The 25,289-nt window shown below is 33.5% G+C and overlaps 1 non-coding gene across 1 annotated transcript; it reads left to right on the top strand.

Moving 5' to 3' along the window:
• Nucleotides 1–500: 500 nt before the first annotated feature.
• Trnae-uuc lies at nucleotides 501–573 on the top strand. The gene has a single exon. It is a non-coding gene; the product is annotated as a tRNA-Glu (tRNA).
• Nucleotides 574–25,289: the final 24,716 nt, after the last annotated feature.

The following is a 25,289-nucleotide window of genomic DNA, read 5'->3' as shown; positions in this document are numbered from 1 at the left end:
TTTTCTTTTTCACTTTATCTATTTATCTCTCTTGCTTACTTCTCACTCTCTCATTTATTCTTTCCCTGTAATAAATTATTGAGTGATGAGGACTCAAATTTGTTCAGTCCTTTCGTTTTTCTTTATATCGTATTTAATTTCTTTATTCACTTTTCTTCATAAGGTACCCTGTTTTTTATTATTAAATCTTTTGTTCTTTTATAGCACAAATGCTCTCTCTCTATCTCTCTCTCTCTCACTCTCTCCCTCTCTCTCTCTCTCTCTCTCTCTCTCTCTCTCTCTCTCATAGAAGAGTGTGCCATAGAAGCCGAGAAAATAATATTTTAAATAATTTCTATATTTTTAACATAATTTTTTGCTTTTGTTGTTCATGCNGAGCACAAAAGAAACTCATTGAAAATTCAATGTCAAAGGAAATATCTTTATTATAATGATACCCCTACTGTAAGAACAAAAGAAAGGATTATGCGCATTCATTCATCATGTCCGAGTGGATCGAGGTCACGATAGCTCAAGTGGTAGAGCAGCGGCGTTTCTAGCCGAAGATCGTGGGTTCGAATCCCGCTCGTGACATTGACTTTTTTATCTCAACTAAAAACCTTAATATTATAGTATTATAAAACAATATTCATTTAATTGTAATTATTGAAATTCTTGTATTTTGAGAGTTGAATAAAGAGTAAAGAGTAAAAGTGACTATTTGTAATATTTCAAATGTCAATAATATTGTGGTATATAAAAAATTTCATTTCTAGGCCTTTTTCATTGACCGATTTTAATGTTCGACGAGTGAACAAATGTTTTCAAGTTGACAAGTCCCCCAATCAACGCTCGATCTTTGACGGCGTCATGCCAGACTTCCGGGCCAGGGGTGGGAAATTCAAATACTTCACCCTCACGTACGGAAATTATTACTTGCCAGGTCGTAAATGGTGAAAAATATTGGCCGCTTTAATGGAATGTGTTGCTCCGGCTTTTTGCCCCGCCCGTGGGACCACTCCTCTCGTTCGCCAGTTTTAAATTGGAAACGTTTTATCTCCACGACTAACTCAATGCGGAATAATATACAACTGGCATAAATGGAATCCGAAAACTGGGTCACTCCTCAAGTCAGAATTTTAACCGGATCTAAAACAGAAATGAACAAATTGAGACTGCTAGCAACCAGAGCCAAAAAATAACCTTTGTTCCTGGTTATTATAAAATAATTTACGTTATTACACTATAGGTTTTCCCAAGTAAATAGAGATTTTTGATTTAGTAGCCAAAATCTTTTTAGAATATTAGGGCGAAAAATGTTAGACAATTGTCGGAGAGGTTAGTCAATGTGCCATAGAAGCCGAGAAAATAATATTTTAAATAATTTCTATATTTTTAACATAATTTTTTGCTTTTGTTGTTCATGCTTTAGGTGCTTCCCGTAAATTTGGCCAGATAGATGTGGTGTTGAAAAAAAAAGTAATTTGTTATAATCATGAATAATTCAGGAGGTTATTCTACATGTCAAATGGGACTAAAACATCTCAGTTGTCCATACTCGAATTTATTTTACCTTAAAGGCTGTTTTATTTTCGGGTTACTCAACCATTCACAGCTTTACTATCTCATAAAATAGTAATCCTACTGTAAATGTTATTACATCAGCAAAAAAAGCATTAAAAATCCTCAAAAAGATATATTTGTTTTTTTCATTGTGAACTAAAGCAAACAAAGTAGAAAATCTGTTAGAATATAAACTTTTACGCCTTTATCTAAAGCTATCTAATGTAAAAGTTCTTGTCTAAAGTTTAGGTAAGATTATTTTTGCTCTGTAAATACTGACATATATGGCGATTACAAAAACGTTGCCCCCACTAACACGTTTGAAACATGTGTGCTTAATTTCTCAAAGATCTATTATCTCCAGTGTAGAAATAACGTTTACTTGTTAAAAAATGTTTTTCTGGTTAAAAATCGTATGAAAAACTTAGTCTTTAAGATCTTGAAACTTTTACAAATAAGAAAAAAAACCACTGGCACTCTTAACACGACACACAAGTATGACACATCTACACAGAAAATAACCACTTTGAGCCCTGAAGATGATATCAATAAAGATCGAAACGTTGGCACAATAAAGAAAATGTTTTTCTAAAACCTACGTCACACCAGACCACATGTCACAATCTCCAAATAATCATTGGCTAACGTCACTAAACATTACACATACCCTACATCCTAACCTGGCCCATTCCTTTTTTTACTAGCCCACATTTTTGGGGGCTCGCAAACTGAAAAATAAATCAATAATTAAACAAACGAAAAAAAAATCTTTCTGAAAAATATTGTATCAAACTTTGCTCAGTCGTCCGTCATTGTAAATTATACGCGTTTATTAAAGTCCTGCTACAAACATATCAAGTTATCCAAGTGTGTGCCATTTTCCAAGGCTCATTTTCCATTCTGAGTTATAACTTTTGACCCGTGGAAAACGTTTTGAAACCGTCCGTCCGACCAGAAGACTCGTCGAAGCGAAAATTACGTCAACTTTTTCATAAACACACAAAACTTTCCATATGAAATCGAAAGTAGACTTCTTAGCACATTTGTCTCTCTCACCATGATCTAATGCCTGATAGTATAGTTTTAACAAATAGAATCAACATAGCAATGAAACTTATTGTCTCACCCGGCTTATAGTCCAAACGCGTACTGACAGAGCTAGTTTTTTGTCAATGCGATGAGGGAGGAACGAAGCAATATGAAAACAAAAACAATTTATAGTTAATATGATGATAAAGGAGTGAATTACGCTAAATCAGAAGAATTTCAATATCAGAAAATTAAATGCTGGCTGAAAAAAGGAGGAAAAATTATGAGGAGTAAAACTCGTACAAGCATAATAATATTTTGAATAAAAAAGTTTTTTTACTTAACAAATTGTATAAGAACCAAGCAAAAAATTGTTTATAGTATTATAAAAAATTAAAATGTTTAAAGCCTTATAACCTAAATTAAATCCTTAATCAACAAATAAGTGTATTTTCTTTGTATTACTTATATATTTTTAAGTTTAACACAAATAAAATTATAATTTAAGTACAGCATATTTAAATTAATAAGATAAAACTAAAATAAGCTTAAATTATTCTGCATATTAAATCCATTATATTTAGTGGACTGATTGACGAAATAACTTTTTTCAATTAATTAATCTTTATGTAAGGTATTGGTTGAAATGAAAAAGGCAGTATCACTAGCGGGATTCGAACCCACGACCTTCGGCTCAATACGACGCTGCTTTAACCACATCAGCTATCGTGACTTCGATCCACTCGGACACCGACTCCCCATCTCAACCTACCGTTCAAATTTTCCCTCCTTTTTGCAATTTTTCGATTTGAAAAGTAGTTTGAGATGGGGAGTTGGTGTCCCAGTTGATGGAAGTCACGGTACCTCAAGTGGTTAAAGCAGCGTATTGAGCCGAAGGTCGTGGGTTCGAATCCCGCTCGTGACACTGACTTTTACATTTCAACCAATAGCTTACATAAAGATTAATTAATTGAAATTCTGCATATTATTTATAAAAAAATTTATTAATAACCTTGGCTTCCTGTAAATTATCCAGGCTTAAAGATATTCTAGGCAGACTTTTCTTAGAGTAATTGGACCCGTTTCTCAAATTCAATACCCAACGGTGAAGAAACAATAGATATAGTTTCAATCGGCTACGGGAGGACATTAGTCAAGTGTCCGTTGGGAGAAGCCGTGCATTCCAGGGGCGTCAGACCGGGAGGACCGACCCGGACCTCACCCCCACAGGAAATCCGACGGGGAAACTTGACGGCAGTAATCTAATGAACTTTACCCTCAGTTTGGTAAGACTGTTTTTAGTGCCGTTGTCATGTAACTAATAGTTATTTATGTACCTGCTCTCACGGAGTTATGGCCAAGAGGTCGTTCGAAGGGAAATTTGCAGACAAGTCTCTTCTGAACAAGTTAACGGGCCACTAATTATCAACTTAAAACCAAGTTTATTAATAAATTTAATTTCTAGGTCAGTTTAACAACTCTGAGCAAGGATTAAACCGTGAACTTTGCCATATGCTGCTATATTAAAGTAATATAATTAATTAATTTCGCGTTCTTTAGAACATAATTTTATTAGATTTTTATTATTTTTCAAAGTAAAAAATATCTAAATACATCATGTTTCTTAGAGGTATTTGATAATGTGGAATGTAGATTAGTAAAAAAATAGATTTTTTATTAGGTTATCTTTCTAAGATTTGGAATTTCGAAATTGTCGGGAAAAAAACAACTGAATATTGCGTGTCAATCCATTCATCTTTCTGAATCTCCTCTCTCTTTCTCTTTCTCTCTCTCTCTCTCTCTCTCTCTCTCTTTCTCTCTCTCTCTCACTTACTACCTCTCTCTCTTTCTATCTCTCTCAATATTTTTCGCTCACACTTTCTATCCTACTTTCTCTTCTTTTGTTTCTTCCCATTTCTTTCTCGGTCACCCCCTCACTCTATTTTCCTCTTTGTTTCGCTCTTTGACCAGTCACTCTCTCTCTCTCTCTCTCTCTCTCTCTCTCTCTCTCTCTCACTATGTTATCTTAATATATCTATTAAACGCTATCACTATACAGGGTGTATCAACTTCTATAGTCAACCCATGCTTTGCTTGCGAAAGAAAAAAAAATCGGGCATGACTCAGAAACGGTGGTTCCTTTCACAATTTTTCCTTTAGTAAAAGTGGTATAAAATAAACTATAGAATGGAATAGTACAATAAAATATGAGATTCTGATTTAAGATAACAAATTAAGTGTCATATCCCAGGTAGATGAGAAAGTTATGTTCCATCTGTTACCACCACGAAATCTCTTGGGGTTTGTATCATTTTTTGCAAAAGTTAATCGTTTCCTAATTAAAGGGGTGGACTAATAAAAGTTGATACGACCTGAACATATTTCTTTATCTATCTATCTGTCTCCCTTACTTTTCTTCTTTGCACTTATTCATATTTTTTCTTTTTGTTATCTGACTTTCTCTTTCTCAAACTATCTTTTTTCAGGTTATACGTTTCTTTATCTCTCTCTCACTCTCACTCTCTCTCTCTCTCTCTCTCTCTCTCTCTCTCTCTCTCTCTCTCTCTCTCTGTCAATATTTTTCTCTAACACTTTCTTTCCTAATTACTTTTCCTTTGTTTCTTCCCTTTTCTTCCTCGCTCTTTCTCTTTATTTCGTTCTCCGCCTCTTTCTTTCTCCCTCTCTTTCATTTTATCTCTCTTTCTCTCTCCTCATACTAGCTATTTTATAATCACATGTTCAGATATTACCCACAGTTAAAATAGTAGTGAAACTTTTTTTATTATTTTTTTATTTTCCTCTTTTAGCTTCAGTCTGGCTGCACTCTCTGTCTCTGTCTNCTCTCTCGTAAGGTCATCTGTATTAATCATGTCTATTAATTTGATTCGTTAAATATTTTAATATTATGTACAATTTTTTTAAATTTGTCCAATTAAAAAGTAAATTTCCGAACAAGTTGGGTCTTATCTCTAGAGAAATATTTCCCGAAAAAGTAGCCAAATCACATTTCACCCCAACGCCCACCTCCTCGTTTCTTAACAAGGAAACTCGCCGACATATCGATGACTGGAAATTCCGTCGTGATAAGAGTCCGGTCATTATCCTCGATGAAATAACAAAGTTTATTGTTTACGACCGAGGGTCTGGGCCTTGTAGGAAAGAAGGGGAGATAATAACTTGCTAAGGCGGCCGCCGTTACTTCCCTCGTATCTGGGCCCGGAGGAAATAAACGACGTGTTTATATATATCACGACTACCCGACGGGGGTTAAATAATCCTTGGTTATTACGGTCTCCGTGTTATTATAAAACGTCAATTCACATTTTATCCTTTAGTCCTTGTTTGATTGAATTATTTATGAACCTTATTTTGTTGACGGTCCTCGCGTTTGGTTATATGAAGATTTAAATCGGATTTAAATGGAATTAATTAGTAATGTTTTTGATTTTTCAATTCTTGTACTGATCGTTATTTAATAGTTAAAGGCTACTTCACATGTCCCCATGAATAAATTCACCATAAATAATTTAGAACACATTTAATCAAACATATCGTCTACTAAAAGAAAAGAGACCATTCTACCTTTTATCATATATAACAAACTCGGCTGCGTAGATTTATTTTTTATTGAATAGCAAACAATCCACAGGTCAATCGGCGAAACCGGGCGTTTCTCAGTCGCCTCGGTTCGTTTTATTTGAAATGGACCTTTGTTTAAATTTCACCGAAAGCAATTTCCAAAATGTTTCACCGTAAGTAAATAATAAAAGTTGGTGTGGGAAAACGAGGGCGTTCGCTTAATTTTCCTTGGTTTATTTTTCAAACTAATCAAATTGACCATTCATTAAATTTTCGGGCCGGCCTTTCGAACGTTTCTTTACTCGGTTGTAATCAGAATTACCGTGATACAGAATTGATATCTTTGTAAGTTTTTTTGTTTAAATTTGGTTTAAATAAAAGTGTAGGTGGTTATATTAAAAATATATATTTAAAACACCATTTATTTTTAAATAGTCTTGTTAGAAAAATTCACAGTATTGCTGTATGAAATATTGCGTATGTTCGTCTACCTTCGGTTTCACATTGAAAATACCTACACCGTGGAAAAAAAAGGAACATTGATATTTAGAGTTAAAAATAGAAGTTGCAAAAATATAAAATATATCTGTATATTATACTATTATATTATAATAATATAAAATGATATACAATATATCTGTATATTATATTATTATAATAATTCGTTATTATAAATTTATTATTATGAACGGTCATCAGTAAAACTCTCCAGCACATTCTTAATAAGTTCTTTTCAATTAATTAAGGTTTTGGTTGAGATAAAAAGTCATTGCCACGAGCGGGATTCGAACCCACGATCTTATATTAAAGGCTAAATACCCCGCTGCTCTCTCTCAACAACATCTCAACCGACCTTTTTGAATTTTCCCTCCTTTTTTGACATCCTATCCAATGACTTACAAAAAGATTAATTAATTGAAAGAGGTTATTTGCTCAATCGGACTACGAAATCTAATGGATTTAATAAGCAAAATGAAGAGTATTGTCACTAATGCTCTCCGTGGCCATTTCATTTGTCGCCGAGAATCAAATAGATTACACGATTTAAAAAAACGGGAAAAATGGAGGAAAAATTCAAAAAGGTAGGGTTGAAATGGGAAGTTGGTGTCCGAGTGGATCGAAGTCACGATAGCTCAAGTGGTAGTACAGCGGCGTATTTAGCCTTAGGTCGTGGGTTCGAATTCCGCTCGTGGCACTGACTTTTTATCTCAACCAAAACCTTAATTAATTGAAAAGAATAAGAAAGTGCTGGAGAGTTTTACTGATGAACGTTCATTATAATACATTTTTCATAACGAATTAATATAATAATATAATATACAGGTATATTGTATAAATTAAAAAATCAATAAAAATTATAAGTATAAAGTAAATTTAATGTAATAAGCATAAATTGTTATTTTTAGATTAAAATATATTAATTTTGGTATAATAGTTTCATTGTTGGTTAACAGTCTCCATCACATTCTCAACAAAATTCTAATTCATTAATTTTTAAACAAGAGGTGCCTAATATCATTTTGGTTGAATGAATTTATTTAAATTGCATAATTTAAAAAATTAATAAAAATTATCAATATAAAGTAAATTTAATTAAATGAGCATAAATCCTTATTTTTAGATTAAAAAATATTATTTTAGCTATGATAGTTTTATTGGTGGTTAACACGCTAGCATATTCTCAACAAAATAATAAAATTAAAATTCATTAATTTTGAAACAGGAGGCAGGAAATATAATTCAGGTTGAGTGAATTTATTTTTATTATATAAATTAAACCATTAATAAACATTATAATTATAAAATAATTAAATTAAATAAGCATAAATCGTTATTTGTAGATTAAAATTTTTTATTTTTGTGTAATCATTTCATTGGTGATTATCATAAAACCAAAAATGTTCTACGACGCAGAATATTGGTAATGGTAATTTGGTATGATTTTGAACGATAAATCAACAAAATGTAGTTTTTTTTGCATATTTTACCAAACATTTTGTAAGCAAAGTAGGTCAGAAAATGATCAAAACTTGTATTTGACCTCAATGTCGTGATATTAGCATACACTTAGATACGGACTTTCGCGGAGATCGGTATAAATCAATTTTTCCACTGATAATTTCGACGCCCTTTCTGAGTGACAGGCAGTCTTAGTGCAAAGGCTAACATCATTTTTCTAAAAACCTAGGAGACCGATTTTTATGGTTGATTATACGTTTTAAAAGAATTGTCATGTGAATTTTATAACTGTATCAAATATGAAAATCGGAAGAAAAAAAACAAGATTAATTATTGACAAATAATTTTTCTATTTTGAGTATTTTCTTATAAAAATATTTTATATTTTTTATGTTACATACGTCTTTCACAACATCTTTTTCTCTGCTTACGGTATGTTTGAATTGGAAAACCTTTTAGGCATTTTTGAATTATAGGTGTTTTAATAAGATATTCGGATAATGATTTCTTTAACATCGGAAATATTTTATGCGTCAAACAATCGATAAATTTAAATTTAAACAAAAATTTATATTTAGGGGTCTTTAGAGGTTCTAAAACAAAATTTCATATTAGTTTCAAGAAAAAAATGTAGTACCTAATTTTTTGAAAAATGTGGTTTTTTTAAATGTTTGGTTATTGATTAATGTTTATAGCTTGTTCTCAATTTTTATTCCAATATACATTAAAAATGTAATGAAATTTTAGGCGTCAAAAAATTAATAAATTCAAATTTAAACAAAGATTTACATTTATGGGTCTTCAGAGGTTCTAAAACTAAATTTCATATTAGTTTCAAGAATAAAAATTTATATCCTAATTTTCGTTAAAAAAAATTGGTTTTTTGAAATTTTTTGGTGATTGATAAATTTTTATTGCTTTTTCTATATTTTTATTGCAATCTACATTAAAAAAAACACGACACGCAAGAATGGCACAATTACACTGAAGACAAACATTTTGAGCCCTGAAGATGATCTCAATAAAAACCGAAACGTTGGCACGATAAAGAAAATGTTTTTCTGAAACCTACATCACACCAGGCCGCATCTCACTATTTCTGAATAATTGTATTCACATAGTTGATTTCAGCAAGTAGAACAACGAAATCAAAATATTAAAATGCGGTAGATTTCAATTTTAAACCTTTTTTGGAGAAATCAGGGCCTAATCACAAGAAGTGGCGGATAAGCGTCAAATATTTTGGAGTGTAGAATCACCAGAAAAAGTTTGGTCCAAATCAGTGACACACCAACTTGGTCGTCCGCTTGTTAGTTCAAGTTGAACTTTTGTTACAATGTGTGTGGTATTTATTGACCGTTAGTTAATGATTTTTTGGAGATTTTCTAACAACATATTGCAATTTTTTTTTGGTGGGGGGAGGTGGAAGGGTTTCGTGAAAATAGGACCAGGGTCGTCGGTGGGAATTGAACCCACCACCGTGAAGTTAAGAACTGAGAATCTAACAAGCTGACCACTCGGGTACCGAGGTCCTAATTAATAACATTATTCATTTTCTCTTTACACAGACTATGTAATTTCACAAAATATACGAGGATAGCAGAGTCTTGTGAAAAATTGTTCGTCCCAGATTGGGTATTCTCAGTTTAACAGAATTCTTTCCAAGTCGCAATCGCATGGCTCAAAGAGGATCAAGTGGAAACGAAATTTTACTCAGTTCGAATGTATAAATTTTCCTGAAAGGTAAGCCGACTTTCTTTCCTTGAGGGGCGGCAAATAGTTGAACCGTTCAGAGCGCACTTGATCTGGATAAACGTGTTGGATAAGAACTGCCTGTCCCCTCGGGCAGAGGGAGATGGAAAAAAGCGACGCCGGGAAAACTCTTAATCTGGTGAAAGTTGACAAAAGGAGTTGTGAAGAAGTTATGGATGAGTTACTCTTCTCGTAACTAGTCGCCCCGAGAGGCGTAGGTCAAGTACTCCTATTGGAAAAGTTAGGGGAAACTCGTCTTCGCTCGCCTTTCGCCGGCATTCAGCCCCCCTTAATAAAAACAGAGAACAAGTTTCTAATTCATTGCTTTTAGGGCCAGGCCGACCAGTGTCCTTCTTTCAAGTCCTTGGAAGTTTTATAAACGTTCTAATCGAGAAGGTAATCATAACATTTAAACTGGATGATAATCGTACCATCCCCAGAACAATTCAAACTGAATTGTCCATCGTAGAGACAATTTGTTTCTTCGATGTAATGAGTGATTTTTTTTAAAAAAATCCTTATAATTTATGGTTAAATTATGCATATATTGTATAGATAACATATTACCAATGTTTACATATAGTTATTTTCACCCGGTCATACAGTGACACTCCGCCTAGCCTACTCCTCGAGAAAACGATATAACAGTGTAGACAGTATCTCTCTTTTAGGAGTGTCAGTGGCCGCAACGGTTTAGGCGTTGACACGGTGCTCATCACTGTAAGGTAAAGGTCCCGGGTAAAGGTAAGGGGTTCGCTCGCCTATGATTAGAGTAAAATTAAAACGCACAATTATTGATTCCATAACTTTTACAACTGAAAAAACCAAAAAAATGTAGTAACGAAACAAACAATAGGAATTATTTCGGTTTATAATAATAATTTGAAAAGAAGGGGGTAATGGAAAAACAAAACGAAGAAACACTAACTCCGCATTTAAATATTCTAGCGTGTCGGCTATGACCTTTGCCGTTCGCCGACTCCCCCCCCCAAAAAAAAATAAATAAATAATAATTTGAATAAAACTGTATGCCCTAATAATAGAGAGTAACATTATCTGTTATACCTCAGAAAAAAATTTTTAATGTTCTAAAGTACATAAATTTTTATAATAATAATAATAAAAGGGTAAAAGGATAGATTGGCCAAAAAAAATATTGTAGAATTTGGAATGATGATACAGCTCAGCTTAATTTAAAGCATAAGACGTTGCTCTGAATACCGACGCGAAATAATTAAACAAACAAAGGCTGAAGAAAGATTTATGCAAATCCAATTTCCATTCATTATGTATTGAATAAATTACAAGTTAAGGCATTATTTGGAGGACAATATTGAGTATTATTTTCTAACTAAGGCAAAAGAAAATCTTAACAAAAACAATAAATATTAATCGAAACTGACTGTTTTATCAGGTCTTATGTATTATTGCGTTTTCCGTTTTACTTATATGGATTTAGGTTTCACATTATCTTCAACGAGGAACCAATACTCATCCGAACTGATCTGGTAAATATGTGATTGTTCACCACCAACTTCTTTCATTTTTATATTGATGGCTTTCCTTTCCCTAATTATCCCCGACTTTATAATCCTGAAAGGTGCCGAACCACTACCCATTTTTTCCAATTGTCGGCTCCTTTCACTTCAAAGAAGCCGACTCCTCGTAGAGAAATGTCTTTCTATCCCGACTTCCTTCCCCACCCCTTCAAAATCCAACGTATATAAGCATAAAACATCAATATCTTACTGACACTCTCAACACGGCACACAAGAATAACACATCTACAGAAAACAAACACTTTAAGTGAGTACAAATACTTTGCTTGAATATGAAAGTTTATAGCATTGTATAAATTCATTTTTTTCCCACATCCTACATGTATTTGTAAAATTTAAACAATGTTTATGAATAACAGGCCCTAAAGAAGATCTCAATAAAGATCGAAATAAAATCTTTTTCTAAAACCTACGTCACACCAGACCGCATCTCACGTTCTTCGAATAATAATCATTGACTAACGGTCACTAAACTCCACATAAAAAATGGTTTTGAAAAGTCATATTTATAAATATCAATCCATTTATGTTTAGTGGTCTAAATTACCAAATGACTTCATTCAATTAATTATTCTTTCTATGCAAGGTCTTGGTTGATATGAAAACCTTTCTTTCCCAAATTATCCCCGTCTATATAATCCTGAAAGGATAATCAGGCCGAACCATTACCCATTTTTCACATTGTTAGCTCCTTTCACTTCAAAGAAGCCGACTCCTCGTAGAGAAATGTCTTTCTATCCCGACTTCCTTCCCCACCCCTTCAAAATCCAACGTAATAAGCATAAAACATCAATATCTTACTGACACTCTCAACACGGCACACAAGAATAACACATCTACACAGAAAACAAACGCTTTGAGTGAGTACAAACAGTTTGATTGAATCTAAAGCTTCTATCATTGTATAAATTCATTTTTTCACATTTTACATATATTCGTATAATTTAAACAATGTTTATAAATCCCAGACCCTGAAGATGATTTCAATAAAGATCGAAACGTTGGCACAATAAAGAAAATGTTTTTCTAAAACCTACATCACATCAGACCGCATATCACCATCTCCAACTAATCATTAACTAACGTTCACTAAACACCACACATTTTTTTATGTTGAAATTACCGATTAATTTTTTTCGCATATGTGTGCTCTCTGATTCACGCTTTTCGACTTTTCGCCATCAATGTGTAACGCATACCAACTATTGAAAAATAGAGAAATTTGTAAATGAATGTAACGGACTAAAAAAAAAAACAAGCATATGTAGAACGAAATCACCGGAAACGGCCAAGTAGCAACTTCATCTCCTCTTCTAATTGTCGCTCTTGGCGAATCAATATTTGAGGTACAACTGGTAGCAATTTAAACCACGTTTGCTGACCGAAAATCGGGACAGTGAACACCATATCGGAATAAAAAAAAAATCAAATGTTTTACACGTAACAGGTAGAAAAAGTGACAAATTTAATATATATTAAATACATATACTAAATTTGTCACTTTTTCTACCTGTTACGTGTAAAACATTCTATTTTTTATACATATACATACATATATGGTATGAATAGCTAAATAAATCCGTTATATTTAGTGGTCTATTGATCAAATTACTTTCTTCAATTATTTAATCTTTTTATGTAAGGTTTTGGTTGAAATGAAACTGTTAGTGTAACGAGGGGGGATTCGAACCCAAGACGTTCGGCTAAATACGCCGCTGCTCTACAACTTGAGCTGTCGTGACTTCGATCCACTCGGACACCAAATGAAAATGAATGAAAAATGGCCAAAAGGATGGAAAATTCGAAAGGTTTTAGGTTGAGATGGGGAGTTGGTGTCCGAGTGGAAGAAGTAGCAGCGGCGTTTGTAGCCGGAGGTCGTGGGTTCGAATTCCACCCGTGACACTAACTTTTTCATTTCAACCCAAATCTTACATAAATAGATTTAATAAATAAAGTTTCCCTAGTCTAGAAATCCGGAGATACCCTCTTCGCTCGTGCCCTCTCCTCAACGTTTGGAAAGTATTCCTAGTGAGACTTCCTGTTCTGTTTTCACATATGTTTTGCTACGCAATACCTATCCAATTTTTAATGAATAAAAGCTTTTTCTAGCTGTGTTCGTCTTATAACAGTTTGGCTGTTATCCACTTTAATTTTTAATATAGCCACTTTGCTTTGGAGAACTATATCAACCGACTGGACGTAGACGATTACTTGGAGAGCGCGTTTTGATATCGTCCTATGAGCTTTCGTATTTTTATTCTGGCCTATCCTACGACTTCTTTATGTATATCAATTATATATGTATCAATCGATATGATCGGAAGAAGTGTACAATTTTATTACTCCATTTTTAACTTCCCTATCCACAATGACCTGATCGTTCTATTCGCCAACAAATTAATCCATTCCAGCGCCATTAAGTTTTTTCCAACCTTTTGATCTATCGTGTCTACACGTTTTTTACGAAGGTTCGCAACTGCAAAAGTTAACACAACAAGTTAACTCAAGTTAAGTGAACCCTCGGGGTGCCGGTGTTTTTGACAAAAAGCCCATTTGTAAGTATGTCGGAATTCTGTAAAGGATTATTTGGTGATCGTGAGATGCGGTCTAGTGTGACGTAGGTTTTAGAAAAACATTTTCATTATCGTCCCAACTTTTCGATCACCAATATTCATTTCCACGTCTTTCATCCCCGGCCTATCACATAAATTAAAAACATTTCTCTCTTCTGATAACTTTAAAATAGCTTTCAAAAACTATAAATCAATTCACACACGTTTTTTACAAAATTAAAGATCCTATACCAGTACCAATAAATCTGACGTAATTTTTAAAATCAATTGTTTTAATTGTCAGGCAACTTACATCGGTATTACATCCCAATATAAGATAGATGGATAAGAGTGTAAAGCAATATGTCTATGATTGCAAAAAACCCAAACAAAATCCTACAGCACTGGCTACCCACCATTTTGAACAACACAATTTCGACTTCCACAATCCAAAAGTATTACACACAGAACAAAACAAACATAAACGTAACTTTTTAGAAATAGGTTACATCAAAAGAGATAAAAACAGCATCAATTACAGAACAGACACACAAGAATGACACATCTACACAAAACAAACACTGTGAGTGAGTGCAAATACTTTGATTGGATCTAAAATTGCTAGAATAGTATAATTTTTTTTTTTCACGTCGTACATGTATTTGTAAAATGTAAACCATGTTTATAAATCCCAGGCCCGGAAGATGATCTCCATAAAGATCGAAACGTTGGTACGACAAAGAAAATGTTTTTCTAAAACCTAAGTCACACCAGACCGCATCTCACGATCTCCAAATAATGATTAACTAACGGCCACTAAACACCACACATTTTGTGAAGGGCTCTGTGGACTAAATCATCATAATGAAAAATACAGCTCTTAATCAACTCGGTAGATGCAGATTCTAAGGAAGTGAACCACCGAAACATAACAAACAGTGATATCATTATTCTCCGCAGAAAAAAAGTACTGATAAGTACAAAGTAACAGTAGAAAAAATATAACTACTAAAACCTCCTGTAACAAATAATAAACAAATCTTGACCAACTGAGGGAGTTTTACAAGTTTAAACATGTTTATGTGCAATTAAAAACGTTCAGGTTGAATAAATTAACGATAAACTTACGTTAATTATGTGTAAAATAGGTTAGTACCTTTATAAATACTATTTATTACTGCTAATACGATATAGGCATGGTTAAAGATTAATTATTTCTGAGATAAAGCTACTTTAAAAACAGTTTAAAAAGTGATTCTTCCCGTGAATAATCCTTTTACAGTCACCGCTAATCACTTCAGTCATCTTGCTGAGACATCCTGCATTGTCTAAAATGACAATGGTTTCCTATTATTGATTCAAGCATTGTTATACTCGGAGTTCCATTTCCCAACGCCGGTCTCCATTGTTTTCTCGGTCCGACTGGTCAGCTGAGGGGGAACAAAGGGTGACTCAACCGGCTACCTAGTTAATTTCTAATCCTCTTGACCATATTCAATAAACTATTAATGGGTAGGATACTGATACAAAATGAGACCCTTCACCGGCGCGGACAGGGGGTAAATTGAATTCGGCCTTCTTGCAAGCTATTTGGATAAACGGATATTAATATCGCCGGGGACAATACCTGTTTGCCCAACTGTTAACAGGAGATTGGTTTATCTCCGATGGCGCTACAATAGGGGTTGTGGGAGCTTTTCGTCCGTCAATATCCGTTCAGGAAGCCTCCACGAACAAAAAACTCCTAGCTTAGTCATAGTTGCTATTCAAACAGCAAGTTTACACACGTGACATTACATCATCTTTGCTAGAGGACCAGTATTAATATTTATTAATACTCATTGTGAAGATAGAAATCACTAATGCGTAATAGTAATCAAATTCGTCAAAACGAATTGAGATTTTGTTCTTATCTGTATGAATTGGGGTGGGTTAGGTTAAATTGGGTAAGGCTGTGATAGGTTCAGTTAGAAATTGTTAAATTAGGCTGGATTATGTTAGGTAAGGAATGGTTAGGTTAGGTTGGGTTAGGTTGGATTAGGCTATATTAGGGATTCTTAGAGTAGTTTCGGTTAAGCTCGGTTAGGAATAGTTCGATGTGGATTAGGTTAGGAATTGTAAAGTTAGGCTAGATTGGGTTAGGTTAGGTTAGAAATTGAAAAGTTCCGTTAGAATTTGTTAAGTTAGGTTGGATTACATCAGGTTAGGAATAGTTTGGTTAAGTTGGGTTAGATTATTTTAGGGATTGTTTGGATAGGTTAGGAATGGTTAGATTAGCATGGGTTAGGCGATTAGTTGAGTTAGGTTAGGATTGTCAACTTAGGCTAGATTGTGTTAGGTTAGGTTAGAAATGGATAGGTTATATAAGGTAGGTTAAGAATGGTTATGTTAACTTGTTTTAGATAAAAATAGGAATTGTTACGTTTCGTTAGAATAGTTTAGGGAATGTTTAAATTATATATAGGTTAAATTAGATATAGAAATACATGATTCAATGCAGTTACGCACACCGTACGTTAAAAACATGTAATAAAACATTGTGAGGTCATAATTGATAAATGTGATAATTTAGAAAAATGAAGAAAAGGTTACACATTGTTAAGAAGTCCATTGGTTATTATATGAAATTTTATTAATACCATATATTTTAAGATTAGAAAACAACGTAAAAAAATGTTATTCCATAGACAACATCTAAGAGGACTCAATGTCATGAGATCGAAAACACGACTGAACATAATTCTTATACATCTTCATACATCGGTCGTCGGTAAATTTTAACTAAATTGAACAGTAACAAAAATGTAATTATATGATTATTTTCACAAAAATCTTGAAAAAAGAAGTCATAAAATTGTGAAAAAAGGAACCTATTAGGTAGTGTCATGTTTTAGTTATTTACTTTTTGCATAAAAATTTTAAATTTTCCTTTGTTTATTTTTTTGAATGTTTTTTTTAATACTTTTCTAGTATTGTTCATGTGATAATTAATAGGGATATGTTAACAACAATATTTTTTTTTCTGTTTTAGTTTTATCTGGTTTATCTAGTGTACTTATCATCATATATAGTATATTTTGTTTTACTTTATTTATTTGATTTTATTGTATTTAACTAAATAGTACTTTTTCTTTCTACAAGTTTTTCTTTGTGACTTTTTTCCTCTACTTCCAATATCAAAATATCCACACTAACACCGACAAGGGTAAAATTAATATACGATATTGAAATCTGATTTAATTTATTACCAATTCTTGAATTCAATGTAAGACAATATTTTTGCAAACAGTAGAGAAAATGAAATGGAATGTCAGGATCATACAGTTTTTCACGCTTACCCTTAAAACCAAATTGATTTATTTTTCTTATTTGTAATTCCAACGGTGTTCGTATTTTTCCCAGCGAATCTCTGTGAAAGGGAAAATTACATCTGAGTGAAGAGGACCTCTGTAAAGTGGCGGAGGTTGTGGGCATTGAACTTCTTCCCTTGGGTTAATAGTCGGAGAAAAAAGAGTGTAGGAGTGTCTATAATGAAGTAAAAAAAGAAGTGGATTTTCTTTTAAGTTTTCACATGTCCACGACTAAATTTTTGCTTAAAAACTGTCTTTAATATGATGCGCCGATCATACATCCCCCTGTCAATTGCTCTCTAATCCTCTCTCTCTCTCCTCTCCTCTCTCTCACTCTCTCTCTCTCTTTCTCGCTCTCTTTCTCGCTCTCTCTCTCTCTCTCTCTCTCTCTCTCTCTCGCTCTCTCTCCTTCATTCTCTCTAACCTATAATTTCACTATCTGCCTTAAAACACTAAAATAACATTCTCGGCGAATACCTACACAGATTTGTAAAACATTATTTTATTAATTTTATTTTGTGCTAAACTGTGAGATAGACAATTCTTGATTAGTAAGTAATAACTCATGCTGAAAATGAAGCTGCACGACGTAAAATTAAAAATAAACGATGTTAAAGAGTTGTTAAATAAAATTTTAAATTTTATGTCTCTATTTGATTTTTTAATATTTTTAAGAAGATGGTCTCTTTTTTTCGCTTCTTCAGTCGATTCTAAAACATAAATTTATTAAACAATGTCATACTTTCTGATTTTTTTTTTTACAATCGATGATTCTAGTAAACACAGAACAGAACACAGAACAAAAGACAGCTATTTTATTGCGCGTTTGTTCCATTACATAAGAATTTATACCAATTTCTCACTGTCCTTTGGTAAATTAATTTGAATTTTACTGTTGTAAACTGGTACAACTTGACTGTATTATTTTCAGTAAAAATACGAAAGATTTGTGTTGAGGTATTAAAAGCGAGCAGGTGTGCTAAGCCAAAAAATGTCACTGGAAGATAAATGACATCATAAAAGCAGATGACGGCCACCTTAAGATTTTTTTGACGAGATTCTTTTGCCGTTTACCACTTTAGATAAAAGTTGACATTTCTCTCAACATCCTCAATAAATGACATTATTTTATATTTGGCTACAATCGTGTAGTGTAATATATATTGAATTTTATAAATCAAAAAGTTGGTACAGCCGTGGTTATTGATTGATATTTTACAAAGTAAACATATGAAATATTCTATGTCGGGTTCCAATCTTCGTAGAGGTCATTGGACAGGTGAAAAAAAGACTAAATACTGGGTTCACCGGGATTTCGGCACCTTATAATGTCATCATCAGGACCTATTTTATTACAAATTCAAATAAATACATAGTAACATACAATTAACAATTAATGTAATGAAATGGTTATGGAGCATATGGCCAGCATAATACAGTTTTGACTGTGAAACCCTCTCCATAGCTTGCTCCGTAACCTTAAACTCAAAACACTTGTACAGTTGTTTTCCATGTTAATCGTTTTCTTCATCCTTGGGAAAGTATGTATATCATGTTATTACTTTTTTTCACCTAATGACCTCTACGAAGATTGGAACCCTACATAGATTATGTGTAGGTCGATCAACGAACATCATATAAAATATTGTATTCCATCATCCGATAACTGAGGTCTTTAAAAAAAAAATAATTTGACTTACAGGATTATTTGTAAACGGTTGCGGTATAGGCTCGTCCTGTTTTTTGCTTAGGTAGGCCAAGGAGTAAAATGGAAACGTGCCACTCTGCCTTAACTATGCTCGGAATCGCAGAATGGACCAATCGTGTTCTTGGAAGTACAAAGAGCTGATGGCCAATTGCCTTTTCTTCTTTGGACAAAGGATCGGACGTCTAATCAGGCTTGTTTGGAATGAAGACGGTCTCGACGATTGTTACCAAGGCGTGGTCTTCATTTACCGGCTTGATTTACCAACAAAAAACTGTCAACTTAATTAATCGTAAAAATAACATAATATAAATTAAATATCTGCTCTTGGCAGATTCGTTTATTAATAAAAAAGGGTAGAAAACATCATATGTCAACATGTTCTTATTGGCACATTCGTTGTCAAAATAATAAAATATAAAAATACTCATAGAAAACCGACTAAGAAAAAAATCTATTCATTCAAACTTACCTACGTCTATGAGTTTGTAGTTTTGGCGATATTCTCACTAGTGGAAGTGCTTTTGCAGATGCTTGTTGTTTTATACCGTTCCAACAAAGTTTCAACGAAAGGGGATAGAACCGAAGTCTATCCGGGAAAATAACACGTGTAGGGATCCAAACCAAACAGGAGCTGCTTCTTGTAACCCCGCTTGTTTACGGATGGACATAGGTTGCGGGTTGGGAAAACAGGGTCGGTGTTTACCAAGGGTAGCGGACACCTACCCCGGAAGATCTCTCGACTCCGTCCCCCGATTCCTTTAACTCGAGGGTTATCGATTTGTATAAGACTATTTTTTAAACCCATTTATGCGATGAAAATTTGCTTAAGGAGAACAGAGAAAAGTTACTTTACACGAATTGGAAGTAAGTAATGAATTTCCTGTCATACAAAAAAATTTAACACCCAACTAAATATTGTAGCGAACGAGAGGTTAAATCACATTACGATAAGTTTTGCATAGTAAGGGCTATCACGATGTTCATAAGATGTTAACTCGTGTTAAGTCGAATAGAGAAATATCCAGTAAGATCGTAAATGCCCCCTCTTTTCTTAGCATGTTTTCCGCAATGTTGCGCGTGGCGATTGGTAGAACCAAAATCCCCATAAAGTGGGAAGTTTATGGGCCGACAAACAGCTGAGGTCATTGGCGGCCATCTGCGTGTTTTCCTTCTTTTTCTCTTCTTTCGCGATATTTTGTTTTAAACTGTAGCCATTTGAGAGTCTCGATCTGTGTAGAGTTCAAATCTTCTTTAAGGTCTTTACTAGGTGAAAGAAAGACAAAAGTATTGGGATCAACAAGCTTTCGGCAACATTATGTTGCCATGATCAGGGCTTTCCCAAGAGAGAAGAGTAAAAAATTCTAATCGAAAAAAAAACTAATGTAAAAGTGCTTTGGTATAGGTTATGAAGCACATGGCCACCATTCAGTTATACATGGTGAACAAGACATCTCACTAATAATTCATTTAATTACAGGTCCAACTGTTTTTTTGTTCTTAGTAGCTATTTTTGACATTAAAAATATATTTTATCACAGAGTATTACATTAATGACTAGAATTATAGCTTTTTAAATTATATGTACAAAGGATTACAAATTAAGATGTGAACACGACACAACGTCGCCTCACCTGACATCATTTTTTCAGTCTCGATCTGGTTACTGACCCTCTGATTTCAAATATATACTATGTTGATATTCTAGAATGCTAGTCTCTCGTTTGTACCTCAGGTTGTCAAATACAGAATAGAAACAAAACATGCAATACATATGTATACATCACCATAAACATAGATGTCTGGTCACATTCACTCCCCCAGAGTATTCGATATTCCTCGGGGCGAGGTTATAAGCAACCCATTTCTTTCACGCTAATAAATTACATTCATTACAATAAATTAACTCAAACACAACACTGGATAGAAACATAGAAATCTGGTCACATTCACTCCCCCTGAGTACTCGATATTCCTCGGCGCGGAGTTATATGCAACCCCTTCCATTCACTCTAATAAATTACTTTTACTCTCCAGATGACATACACTCACCCCAGAGAACTCGATATTCCTCGGGGCGGGATTGAACCCTCTCCACTCTCGCTAATAATTTACTTTTACACTCCAGATGTCACACACTCACCCCAGAGTACTCGATATTCCTGGGGGCGAGGTTGTAAGCAACCCATTCATTTCACGCTAATAAATTACATTCATTACAATAAATTAACACAAACACAACACTCGATAGAAACACAGAAGTCTGGTCACATTCACTCCCCCAGAGATATTCCTCGTGGCGGGGTTGAACCGCCGAAGTTTTACTCTCGCTAATAACTTACTTTTACTCTACAGACGTCACACACTCACCCCAGAATACTCGATATTCCTTGGGGCGGGGTTAAATCACCCCTTACTTTCATGCTAATAAATTACATTCATTCCAATAAATTAACATAAAGTCAAACACAGTCACAACACAAACGCATAAAGCTATATACATTTAAAAATCTCTATAGCCATGAGGCACCGGAACAACGATCTGTGCCCGCTGCCGTGCCCCAAGACTACGCACAAATCCGATGATATGCCAAAATACTGTCTATATACATCAAGCTTTCTACAATTGAACGGTTGCTCGACCTTACACAGCGGGCACCTACGAGGTCGCTTTCCGGCCAGAAGGTGCCCGTGAGTTATTCTTGTATGACCTATACGTAGTCTTGTTAGTATGACCATTTCCCTTTTCGAATCGTTCTCCGTGGTAGAACCAAAAATTAAGCTAAAACAGTCCTTGAAAGCCCGTTGTTGTTTGTTTTGGTTTTCTTTTGAGTTAAATTGTAAGATGCCGGAATTTGAAAGGGAAATTAACCAACTCTTTCATTCAAAATGTTATCTATGCACTCAAAAAGTACTAACAAATGACACACTTCAACTCGTGCCGACATGGCTAACTTATATCTTAACGTCTAACAGCCTACAACTTTATAAGATAGGGGATGTATCTATTATGAGAGTATAAGTCTGAAATTAAGAAAAGAAATGTATTCGTCTGATTTAATTAATGCGTATTTAAAAATAAAAATAGGTCTAAACAAAAAACAGCTGTTAAATGCATGGCTGCCATGTTGGTTACCTACGCCCGAACGGATAGCAATGTGACTACATTTTCGGCCTAACATCTAACATTGGCTCTCGCCTGTTAGATCGATTTTGTTAATGTTAACTGGTCGATTATTACAAATCTACGTCAACATTTTTCTCGTTGTATGAGGACCTAAGAAAGTTAACAGGGTAAATCGTGGATACCCCAAATATATATTATAAATGATTATTTAAAGATCGGGAGATGCGGTCTGGTTGGTGTAGGTTTAGAAAAACTTTTTTTTATCATATGAACGTTTCGATATTTATTTAGATTCTTCAAGACCTGGGATTTATAATCAGTATTTAAATTATGCACATACGTGTAGTATTTGAAAATGAATTAATACAACAATACATTTTTGACCTAACATCTAACATTGGCCGTGGCCTGTTCAATCGAGCAATGTTAATTAGCCGATTCTTACAGGTCCACGTCATCATTTTTCTCGATCTAACAGGGCGTAACAGATTGTGAAAACCCCTATAATTATAAATTTTGACTAATTAAGAAAAACGCAAACAAAGCAAAGATACGAAACACCGATTATCAAAATAAGTAAAGGTTGGAAAAAACATATCCCTATTTAATGAATTCTATGGTCAATTCGAAGTTAACGTTTGCTCGCAAAATCTTGAAATCTGAAAATAACATTGCAAACGTTTAAATACTGACGTTTCATAAGCGTGAATATTTTTAAACATGTTTGGGAAAAATAATAACAATCGTGACATCGGTGTTATATGTACGTTACTGAATTTGATTTATGATATTACGGTAGCTGCGGCTGAGTTTACATGTCTGTTCTGTAATTATAGAAGAGACAAGTGTAAACTCACCAGCAGCTACGCTAATATCATAAATCAAATTCAAAATGATAACATACATAGAACACTCAAACATATAACACAAAATACAAAACAATGATTACACTTCACACGTCAAACATGATTACATTCCACGTAGTTTAATACTTCAACAATTTATGTCTCCTTTCTCTAATAATCGCCGTCTATAATAATCCTGAAATGCTATCCAGGCCAGAACCACAAACCATTACCCATTCTTTCTCATTGTCGGCTCCTTTCACCTCAAATAAGCCGACTCCTCATAGCAAAAGTGATTTTTATCACCACTTCTTTCCCCCTCTTTCAAAATCAAACATTTATAAACAAAAAACCTTAATATGTCACTAACACTCTCAACAAGACACACAACATTGACGCATCTACTCAAAAAACACACTTTGAGTGAGTACAATTAGTTTGATTAAGAAATTAATAACTAAAATTTCTATATTGTGTACATCATTTTACAAATTCATATTCATAACTCATATATGTATAATTTAAACAATCTTTATAAATTCCAAGCTCTGAAGATGATGATCTCAATAAAGATCGAAACGTTGACACGATAAAGAAAATCTTTTTCTAAAACTTGCGTAACACCAGAGCGAATCTAACGATCTATAAATAATCACCGATTAACGTAAATGTTACAAATTTCTAAAAAGTAATCTGTAATGACCATATTACAAATTCCCATCTCTCAGATAACACGGAGAAATTTTACAATTTTCGGTCTGTTTTACGAAAGTTTGTTATGTTTTTGTATTCAATTATAGCGGCGTGTTTTGATTCTCGATTAATATGATTTTGTTAAAGCCCTTTATAAAAAATGCAGATTTCATTAATTATTTAAAAAACATTCTCCATGTCTGGTATCGAAGAAGAAAAGAGTATAAATAAATGCCTATTTGTTTAATGTATTTAGTAGAAACATAAACCATTAATTGATATTTTTTTCATAAAAAATAATATTCTTATAAAAAACAAGATTTCGTCAGTACCCTTATATAATAATTTCAGATTTGAATAATTATCGGGAAATTCTTTATGTTTATAATAAATTATTCACGAATATCAATAAATGTATAAAAGTTAGAGTAAAATATTACAAAAGATATATTAGCCCAAACTTGCAATTTTTTTCACAAAAATATGTTGTTTTTTATAAGCAAATCTAGTTCTTGAAACTCAAAGAAAAATTGGGATGGCTTTTTAAAAGGGTTTTGTAAAATTTTGTTAATTCTCTCAATTTTCGAGGGTTGTCATAAACCAAATAAGTAACGTAAATAAATGTCTAAAATTTAAAATATGTTGCAATAGTAGATCAGCACTTGCATTTTGTTCGTAAAAATGCATAAAAATCTTTAATGTTCTAATATAAAAAAAATATTTGTTTATTGTAGAAGCATTGTTACATTTTTAGTACAAGGTAAAATTGTGATTAGAAAAATGAAAGTTATTTTTCAATCTTGCTCTTACTGGTCAAGAATGAACATATTTGTTTCCATACAGTACACAATTTTCTGTTATTATTTACATGCAGAACTTAGCGAAGTTATTACAAAAATTTAAAAAAACTTTTTTATAATATCTTTCAATTAATTAATCTTTATGTAAGGTATTGGTTGAGATAAAAAAGTCAGTGTCACGAGCGGGATTCGAACCCACTAACTTCGTATTTAGATATGCCGCTTCTCTACCACTTGAGCTATTGTGACTTCGATCCACTCGAACACCAACTTCCTATCCCAACCCAACCCTTCGAATTTTCCCTCCTTTTTTATAATCTTTTCACAGAATGTATGAAAAAAACTGCAGCATGTAATCATAAAATTATTTAAAAAATAAACATGTTATATGAGAGGATGAGAGAAAGCGTTTTATAATCCCAGCAGTCGTTCTTGATCAAATTGTCATTTGAAACAGTTCTGAGCCGAGGTCATAATTCAAAAGAGGGATCTAGTCCGGCGGCAACAATAGTTTTGCCCGCTCCGCCGGGTAATAAGACGTTGTGATAAATATCCTCAGTAGGGTGGAAGAAGTGGACAAAATGAAAAATTAATTCTCCGTGGAATGGCTTTTAGAGGAACCCTTTCCGTCCCGCCGGACGGATCAATTCTTAATTTTGAGCCTGCTCAGCCGACCGTCTCTGTTGGCAAAACGAACAATGGTCAGCTTACGACGGTATCAATAGATGAATTTCCCTGTGTCTGAGTTTTTTCCCCAAAGTTCATCCGAGAAACCCAACAGACAGTTTTAATCAGAA

This window comes from Cimex lectularius, unplaced genomic scaffold (genome assembly GCF_000648675.2).
Source record: "Cimex lectularius strain Harlan isolate CLEC.00 unplaced genomic scaffold, Clec_2.1 scaffold336, whole genome shotgun sequence".
In the NCBI taxonomy this organism is placed as follows: domain Eukaryota; kingdom Metazoa; phylum Arthropoda; class Insecta; order Hemiptera; family Cimicidae; genus Cimex; species Cimex lectularius.
Note: the sequence above shows the minus strand (reverse complement) of the source record. Positions and strands in the feature narration are given on the sequence as shown.